The sequence below is a fragment of the Neovison vison genome, chromosome 5 (genome assembly GCF_020171115.1).
Source record: "Neovison vison isolate M4711 chromosome 5, ASM_NN_V1, whole genome shotgun sequence".
In the NCBI taxonomy this organism is placed as follows: Eukaryota; Metazoa; Chordata; class Mammalia; order Carnivora; family Mustelidae; genus Neogale; species Neogale vison.
Window position 1 is genome coordinate 90,021,588 of NC_058095.1, and position 10,645 is coordinate 90,032,232.

The window sequence follows — 10,645 nt, forward strand, 5'->3', positions numbered from 1 at the left end:
CTTCCCTCTACTCCCAACCCAGACAGATGCTTTCATTCCTTCTTAGTGCAAGTCTAATTGCAACACCTAATACTACTTCTCACACTAAACTGAGCTCCTTAAGAGCTGGACCTCCCACAGAAGAGCAGTTCAGTGAATGCTGCGTGGCCACAGAGATGACAATTTACTCAATTTACTTGTGCGCTCTTTTTTTTTTTTTTTAGTGTTCTTTTTTTTCCCAATTTATTTATTTTCAGAAAAACATTATTCATTATTTTTTCACCACACCCAGTGCTCCATGCAAGCCGTGCCCTCTATAATACCCACCACCTGGTACCTCAACCTCCCACCCCCCCGCCACTTTAAACCCCTCAGACTGTTACTTGTGCGCTCTTAACTACATTTAGGTGGCCATAAGTACATCTATGGTTATAGGAGGATATGCCCATATTTAGATATAATTTTGAGTTCAGATATTCTATGAGCACAATCTGAAATATCAAAACACAAATTAAGCAAGTCCTAAATATTTGTCATAATATAAAGATATGTATACATATGTATGATATGTATCTTCACGAACTACATTGTATGTTTAGCTAATATTCCAGGAAGAGTAAAGAGATGGAGGTTATTAAGTTGGCTGAGAATATTACAACACATTTTATTATTTTAAAGATTTTATGTATTCACATGAGAGAAAAAGAGAAAGCGAAAGAGAAGCAGGCAAGCAAGCAAGCATAGCAGGAGCAGAGGCAGAGGGAGAGGGAAGCGCAGACTCTGTGCTGAGCAGGAAGCCCTCTGCAGGGCTGGATCCCAGGACCCAGAGATCATGACCTGAGCCCAAGGCAGATGCTTAATCATCTGAGCCACCCAGGTGCCTCTTACAATATATTTTAAATAATATCTTGAATAATCCCCAGTACACTGGAAAGGAAGTGAGAAGACATTGTTTCCTACCTAACTCTAGTTAGGAATAACAGGCTTGTTTATGAGACAAGAACACCCTGGTGCATCAGAGACTCTCAGCAAGAGCTAATTTCATAGTTAATTTGCAAACTCCAAAACTACATGTTATTCAGATCATTTCTCTTGAGGTTTTTTTTTTTTTTTAAGATTTATTTATCTATTTGAGAGAGAGCATGCATGAGAGAGTGAGAGCAGGGGGAGGGGGAGAGGGAGAGAGAGTTCCTATTCAAATTACTCTGTAGAACCCACCAGCCCCACTGAGTGTGGAGCCTGACTACGGGCTCAATCTCAGCCCCTGAGATCATGACCTGAGCCAAAATCAAGTCAGATGCTTAATCAACTGTGTCATCCAGGTGCCCCTCTGTCGATTATTGTTAATTCAGAAAGAAAGAGTCCTCACTGTCCTTAACTTTGGAGATCCAGCCCAGAAAAAAAAAAGGCCATGAGCTAAAGATTCCCACCAAAGTACGGTTAGATGGGCAATCCCTAGGGCTCCTTTGACTCATCAACTTCAAGAGTCTCGGGCTACTCTCTCCTCAAGTGTCCTCCTGGCAGATTCCTTCTCAAACTCTACTTGCTCTGCAGAACCCACCAGCCCCACTCCTACTCCTGAGTACATCTCCCTTCCCTCTTGCCCTTGCTGCTCTTACACATACCTTCATTTCAACAATTACTACATTTGCCTTCTTGCTAATCTGTCTTCTCAGCTCTTTGAGGGTGAAGATAGCATCTTCTTTATTGTCTGTATTCACCATTCTTGGCACGTATTACACACTAAAAATTTTTTTGTTCTCAGGCTCATACTTGGGTCTGAGATGTTAAGAGTGCTGAAATGGAAAAAAAAAGAAGAAATGAAATGAAAATGAAAAAAAGTGAAAAAATATCACTTTATAAACATATAGGAGAAGACCTTGCAATTTATGGCACTGAAAACCAGTCAATATACTGGACCCTGCTCTATCATTACAAAGAATAAAATATAACTTCTTTTAGTCATCAAAAGTCTGAGAATTTTGAATTTTTTTTTACCTGATATCAATACAAGAAAACTCTCTTACTGTCTATGTGACACATCAGCTTTGATAATGCCTTTGTATAAAGCAATGGGTGTCAAACTTTTACACCTAAGGATCCCTTTATCCACTTGGGATAACTGTGGCAGTTCCTTAAAAAACTAGCATGCTACTACCATACAATTCAGCTACTGTGCTCCTGGATATTTATTCCAGAGAAGTGGAAATCTCACATATATCTACAGCTTTATTTGCAATGGCCCCAAACTAGAAATAACCCAGACAACCTTTAGTGGGTGAGTGGGTAAACAAACCAAGGAACATCTGTACTGTAGAATAGTACTCAGCAATAAAAAAGAATGAATTATTGCTGCACACAACCTGGACGAATCTCCAGAGAATTATGCTGAGTGAAAAAAGCCAATCCTCAAAGGCTCCTTACTACACTATGCCATTTAGAGAACATTTCTGAAGTGACAATGGGATTGTTTTAATATTCATTTGTTAATAAAACAATAAACCCATTACACACCAGGATTTTTATGAAAAAGTTTTTTTATGGAAAAAAATAACATTTCTTTTTCCAAAATAAGATATATAGTGAGAAGAGAGGCCATTGTTTTATATCTTTACAAAGCTGGAGCCTCAAATCTGTACGTTTTCAATCTGTGGTGAGGTCACATGTATCCTCTGGAAACTCCACTGGGCACTCATGAGAGAATGACAGTGAGAGGCAGATAACGTCTTAGCATTAGTGGGAAAACAGTGTTGACCTTGCGGACCCAACAGAAGAGAATAAGGGACCCTGGGCCATACTTTGAGGATAGCTGGTACAGAGCACTAAAGGTATCTGATAGGCTTTTTCCACAAGAAGTACCAGTTAATAACTAACACGACTGTTAAAAAAGACAGACTGAAAAAGGTCAAATGCTGAGATGAGCCCGCACTGGAGGAGTCTGTCTTTCCTGGAATAAAGCTCTCTCCACAGAGATTTTTTCCTTCTGGAAGATGCAAGTCTGGGTATTTAGCTGTATAGAAATGCTTAGCATGTTAAATGACAGTCTTAAATGGATCTTTTTTTTTAAGATTTTATTTATTTGACAGAGAGAGAGTGAGAGAGAGAGAGCACACAAGCATGGGGAGCAGGAGCGGGAGAAGCACATAGCCCAATATCAGGCTAGATCCTACAACCGTGGGATCGTGACCTGAGCTGAAGCAGATGCTTAACCAACTGAGCCCCCAGGCACCCCACATAAATTCTATTCTTAATCAAAACGTACTTCCTATTGTATGTCACTAAGAAAACTACAAAAGAGCAGTTTTCAACAATTCCACATGTACAATTCTCTCATTTTTCTACATAAAACTATAATTCAGCACACTTAAATATTTGTCTATCCCTTCTCATGATGTTGAAAAGCCATTTTAAAATTCTTAAGATGCTATTTGTAGTAACATGTACCCTATTTAATAATCTAGAAAATTAGTAAGCTAAGCAAAAAATTCTAGAAGCAATGAAACTTAGTCTCTAAGCTCTATGCCAGCTGGGTAACTAGGTCACTATCCAATTAATTCTTTCATTCACCAAATGTTTATCCAATGTCTACTACGTGCTAGTATATCATATATATTCTGATGCCTTGGCTTCCTGTGTATAAACTATCAGCTTTGTCTAGATACTAATTGATCTCTCGCTCACGCTCCCTCTCTCTCTCTCACACACACATACATACATGGAGTTAAATGTAGCTCTAAAACTCTTATGATTCTGTCTTTTTATATCTAATAAAATGCTCAGTGATATGTCATATTTACCTGTCAATCCCAAAATTTGTTATCATTTTCGATAACTTCAAGATCTTAAATTTCTACAAAGTGGAGGTTAAACTGTGGTGAGCAGAGAAATAACCAATCTGAAATGTTCTTCTACCACTAAGTCTTCCAATTTTGAACCACTATGCTATGATGAAAAACTATTTTAAATGCAAAAAGATAAAGGCCAAAACCAAACAGAATTACCTCCCCAAGTCTTATAGGTTCAGATAGTGATACTAAAGCTGTATTTTTAAAAATCATACTGTATTATGTTACCTTAGAGTAATTTAAAAATAGAATTGATATAAAACTATTTCGAAAAAGAAACATACTATATGGAATGTTAAACATGTCTAGACAGTTAAGTATCCAGACAAACCTCTACCAATTATTAAAGACCTCTGTGGAAAGAACTTTATTCCAGGAAAGACAGGTTCCGGCAGCACGTGGGCTCTTCCCAGCAGCAATTCTTACCAGCCATCTAAGCTGGGGCAATTTCTAACATATCTTAGAGAGTGTCACAAATTCCAAAGTATTGCACATACCTAGAAGATGCAGGGTGGGTGGCGGGAGGGAACTACAGTTTTCATTGGTTCGGTTTTATTGTGGACATTTACCAGCTGGCTATTATTTAAATGCTTCTTTCTATTACACTCAAAGCAAGGGCTCTCATCTTAATAAATTAAATTATGTTTTTTCCTAAAGGATGAAAACATTCTTTAACTTCTTGCACAGGACATACAGAAAACATTTGTTTCCAAGTGACTGATAAGTTCTTAATTTTAGGGTCTTTTCAAAAATCTCTAATTTCAATGATTACAACCCCTAACTCTCAATTACCCATAGGAGTGAAAAGCATCAAAAGAGCCCCTGGAGTTAGAATTCGTAGAGTTTGAGACCTGGGTTCAAAATCTGGCCCTGCCCCTATTTCACTAACAATGCGATATCATGGTGTGCACAGCGCTTAAACGTCTATAAATCTCAATTTCCTTGTGTGTAAAGTAACAATGGTTTCTTGATTATATGTAGGATTACTGAGAAGGTAAAAACATTACATGGCTGGAAAGAAAAAGAAAGTAAGACAGGGGAAGCGGTACGCGGAGAAGGAAAGCTTTTTAAGTAAGTAAGGTGATCAGGAAAAGGCTCACTATCAAGGGACACTTCAGTTAAAACCAAAAAGTGACTAGAAAGCCACACAGGTACCTGGTATAAAAATGTCCGTTCCAGACAAGTGCAATAATAAGTATAAAGGCCTGGAGGAAGGAATGTCCTTGGTGTGTTCACTGAACAGTGAAGAGGCCAGGGTGGAAGAAATGAACAAAGCAGAGAGAAGAAAATAGGTCAGAGCGGTAACTGGGGCTACCTAAATCTTGCAGGGCTTACAGAACTCTGGCTTTTACTCTGAGTAAGTACCTTAGCAGGATCACTGTGAGCTGATGTGCTGAGAACACGGTGAAGGGGCCAAAGCTACAAGCACTTAGGAACCTACTGAAATAGTCTAAGTGAGAGAGGCAGTTGAAAGAACCAGGTGGACATGTCTGAGCTCAAGAGAGAAGTCTCAGTTCTGGATGTATTTTGAAGACAGACCAATATGATCTGCTGATGATCAAAATGTGTGCATGGGCTGATGGTGGGGGGAAAAAGCCCTGGATGATCCCAAGGTTTTTGGTCTAAACTGGAAAAACAGAATTAACATAACTGAGATGCAGAAGTGTATCAGAGAGGAGGTTACATGGCTCGGCTCAAGCTTGGACATCTTAAGGTTGAAATGACCATCAGATCTCCAAGTAGAGACCCTGAGCAGGCAGCTAACTATACAAGCCCAGCTCAAGGGAGAGGACTGAGCAGGTCATATAAATTTAGGAAGCATCAGTGTGTAGAAAGGAAAAGCGTATAGACTGGAAAAGATCACCAAAGGAGAGTGGATGAGTAAGCAGAAGAGAGGCCAGGGGACTGAGCCTTGAGAGAGTCCAACATTATAAAATCTGTGAGATAAGAAGGGACTAAGCTGAGGCGGAGTGGACACTGGGGTAGGAACAAAATTAGGAGGACAGTGAGCAGAAACCAAATAAAGTGCTTCAAGGAAGAGGGAAGAACTGACTGTGTTAAATCCTGCAGGCAAGTAAAATAAGATTAAGACTGAGAAATAAGCCTTGGATTTAGCAACAGGAAATTCGCCAGTGACCTTAATACAGAGTTTTGGTGGAATGAGAGCAAAAGCTTCCTGGAAGAGTTCAAAAGAGAATTGGAAGACAGGAATTAGAGCACAGACAATTCTTTTGAGAAATCATGACATATAGGAAAGGGGGAAACCTTGAATTCCGGGAGGAATTGAGACTATCAGAGGTCATAGCACTCCCCCCACCCCCTTTAACAAAATGACACTTTTCAACCACACATGTGCAAGTTTATTTTACTTATATACATCCTTAATTCCTTCTTCTTGCAATGGATCTCCCAATTCCCCATCTGAAAGCGAATTCCCCATCCCTGTCTCCCCCGACTTGGGCTGTCTCATAACTTTTGGCAGCCTATGTCACGTTTCTTATCTTTCTTCAACCTCTCTTTTCCCTCCACATAAAGCTCATGTCTTGGCAGCTTTAAAAATGAAAACAGGGGTGCCTGGGTGGCTTCGTGGGTTAAAGCCTCTGCCTTCAGCTCAGGTTGTGATCCCTGGGTCCTGGGATGGAGTCCCGCAACAGGCTCTCTGCTCAGCCAGAAGCCTGCTTCCTCCTCTCTCTCTGTCTGCCTCTCTGCCTACTTGTGATCTCTCTCTCTCTCTGTCAAATAAATAAATAAAATCTTTAAAAAAGTAATAAAAACAAAAATGAAAACAAAATACTGGTCTACACTCATTACCCTTTCTCCCACCTTCATTTCACCTCCAGTATATCTGAAATGTAAGACCATCAGTGCAAACTTCAATTCTTTACCGAAAGGGCTTCCATCTCCATCAGCCTGAGACTGGTTTTGTTGTGGCCAGAAGTGTCTAACTGCCAAATCTCATGATCACTTCTCAGTTCCAGCTCCTTGCTTTACTTCCCTGCCATTCACTAACTGCCCTCTGAAATGGTGAATAAAATTTTGATTCCTACCAGAAATGTGTAAGCATGCTAAGTTCTCCCGAACTGCTCTAATTGAGGTTATTTTTATTCTTTTTAGTATTTATAAATCTGACCATTTAAAATACAAGTATAATATCTAATTTTTCCTTTAGTTGCACCTCTTTGACTAACTTTCTATGATTATTATACTTATTTATCTTCTGAGCACCTCTATATCCCTGGCCCATTTCTATTTCTATTAAATTATAGTGTTTTTCTTGACAAGAGGTTAATGTATTAGTTATAAAACCTCTTAGGCTGATTAAAAAAAAGTCTTTGATTATAATTTGCTCTTTGGCTGATTAAAAAAAATGTCTTTGATTATAATTTTTCCCTAGGCATCCTATATGCCTGCATGTCCACTGACATAAAAAAGTTGTCCATTTTCATGTAATTAAATACATTCATTTGTTCCTTTAAAAATTCTTCCATTATTCTAGTCCTCCATAACAAGATGATAAAGATTGCTGTATTTTCTTTATTTGTATAGTTTTTAATAAAATGATTATCACATTGTTCTGGTCACTATGTAATATGAGTACAGATCTACCTTTATTTTTCTCCCAACAGTTATTAGATAACTGTCCCAGTTCCCATATATGTGACTCACACTTACGTTCAAAAACCATGTCATTATTTCCTTCTAAGTGATCCTATTATATTTATATTATATCCTATTATATCCTATTATAGTTATCTAATGGTACTTCTAGACTCCCAGCACCCTATAACTAGAACCAGAGAAGCCTGTTTCTTTCCCACTCTCTGCCTCGTTTTCCACACCCAGTCACCAAGTTCCCACCGATCCCCCACCCCCGGAACACGCTGCTTGTGTGTCCTCCACCCTCCATCCATCCCACCACTGCGACCAAATTAGACCGCAGTTACGTGTTGCACCTGTTCTTCTAGCCACCACCCAAAAGGGTTTTCAGGCATGCTCCCCCTCTCCCAACTACCCTTTACAACACTAGGATTCCCCCAAACAGTGATATTATTTTCTTCACATTCTTCTGCAGCCCCCAGTTGCTTCTACAAAAGGAAAGCCAAGTTCTCCAACCTGGCACTTAAACCTTCCAGATCTGGCTCCTCTAGTTTCATTTCCTGACACAATTTTACACATTCTACCCTTTGGCTATGCTAAAGTACTTACAACTTTCTGACCTCAGCATGCTAGTCCCTCTGCTTGGAATTTCCTCTCTTGCATTGTTGATCCGCAGATCCCCTCCTCCATTTAATGGTCAGCTCAAGGAAACCCTCTGCTACAGAGCTGGTTCTCATCCACCCAAACAAAATCACTCACTCTGTCCCCTTGAGCCACCATTCTATTATTATTCATTATGCCTTCACTGCTGTCTTGAGCTCTCACTTGCTTAGACGTATCGTCCCTGCTGGGCATCCCTTAAAAGCCAGGTAGCATGTCTTACATTATGCATAGGCCCAGCACCTTGTAGCTTGCCTGACACAGCACGTGGTTAATAACAATCTCAAGACTGAAAGAGAAAATGAACAAATGAGCCTTCTGCTTTCACTTGCCTCACCAAATCTGGATTCTAGCACTGGAATTTTCCTATTGCCTCTGTTCTAAATCAGGCTCCTATAACTTCTTGATTGCCTCTTTTTTCTCGTTTCACCTCCCCATGACAAAAGATGATCTCATGACAAACGACTATGATTCTATCATTTCCCCTTAATGGGAAAAAAAAATCTGTTAATAGAAGATAGGCCAGGTATCTTAACAGGATATATCTGACTCTTATTCCCACCTCTAAGGTTCCAAACCCCAGGTTCTAGCCAGATGCTTCTTCAAACCACCCCTGAACATAGACCTCATACCACTCTGTTTCCAGGGATTGCTGGTTCGTCACTCTTCTTGGATAATATCTTCCTGAGTCTCTTCTTCCTTTTTCTCCCTTACTTCCTCCTCTTCTCACCTATGATATTCCTCTGCACCCCAGCATCACACTCCCCTTACGCTTCCCACCAATTTCCTAGACTTCTTCCCTATTCCATACTTACCTCCTTAAATAGAAAATAAAGATTAATTATGATATATATCCATGATTCTTCCACCTAAAGCATTACAACTGAGTCAATTTGGTAGTTTTTCTGCCACCTCCCTTAATGTTTGTCACCTGTTTCTCTCTCTGACAAAGATCCCACAGAGAGAGAGAGAGAGAGAGAGAGAGAGAGAGAGAGAGGAAGCTTGTAGTTTGTTGCTGCTAATCTGCTCTAGGCTGGGCATTCACATACCCAAATTTATTAGGAACTTGGAGCCAGGAGCCGGGCTTGGTGAGGCTTGGAAAAAAAAAAAATCACAAGGTGTGTGGCTTCCATGAAGCAAATTGGACACAAATGGTTATAGTGCTCACCAGTCTTTTTCATGCCTGGTATTTCACCATTCACCATTCTTCCTAAAGAATGAATTCTAGAGGTGCCTTGGTGGCTCCATCATTAAGCGGCTGCCTTCAGACCAGGTCATGATCCCAGGGTCCTGAGATGGAGCCCGCATCAGACTCCCTGCTCCCACTCCCTCTCCCACTCCCCCTGCTTATATTTCCTCTCTCACTGTCTCTGTCAAATAAATAAATAAAACCTTTAAAAAAAAAGAATGAACTCTAAATTAGAGTCCTCGATGGAGTAAAAAGAAGTATAACTGGTCAGGAAATCTAGCTGATCTCAAGAGTGACCCAGCACAATTAAGTTACCAGAGCTGCATTATAGCTTTGCCAATGTGAAACCTCAAGAATGGTTAGTTCCCCTTCACCCTCTGCCCCTCCCGCTCGTGTTCGCTCTCTCTAATAAATAAATAAAATCTTTAAAGAAAAAAAAGAAGAAGAATGGTTGGTTCCAGTGAACTAAATCCCTTTATCCAAATGCGGAAGTGGCTTACTCATAAACCAAAATGTCATCTTAAGACATCATGTGAAATGTAACTGCCAAGCAGATCAGGTGTAAGGGAGCAGATTTTCACTTGCTTGGTGAGCCTCTCACTCTGGACTTTATATGTATGTACATATATCTTATCTGGAATACATATATATGTCGATCCCTTCAGCGGTCACCACGATGGCATCACAATGCATCTCCTCAGCTTACCTTCGTTTTACACTTTACACATAAACAGGTTTTACTTAGAAATTTGACCTATGAGGGCTGCCTGTGTGGCACAGTTGGTTAAGCATTAGAATCTTGGTTTCAGCTCAGGTTGTGATCTCAGGGTCCTGAGACTGGGACGCACCAGTGGGGCTCTGTGCTCATCAGGAAGTCTGCTTGAGACTCTCCCTCCATCTCCCTCTGTCCTTCCCCCCACTCACACTCACTCCCTCTCTCTCATAAATAAATCTTTAAAAAAAACTTACTTACCTATGAGATTTAAACTAAAATCTGAGATTTTAACTGAGATTTTAATCTGAGATTTAAAACAGATTTAAACTAAACTAAACTTACTTACCTATGAGATGTACCATTTTCAACTATAATCTAGGGAGAGGAATTATGAAATGAAAAAAAGAATCAAGTCATACTATAGAACAGGGTTACTCCTGGAACATTGTTTTGTAGAATATCTATTCTTAAATATAGGATGTTCAGATTCCATTTCAATTTCTCAAAGACTGACAGTTCTTGAATGTGTTTTTAAATACTGTAATTTTCTGTTCTGTTAGCGCCTCTAACTTAAGATAAATATTATGAGAAGTTTTTGAAAAATAGCAATAATTACTACTAGGTATTTCAATGGTTTTATTATTAATATTAAAAGACAGA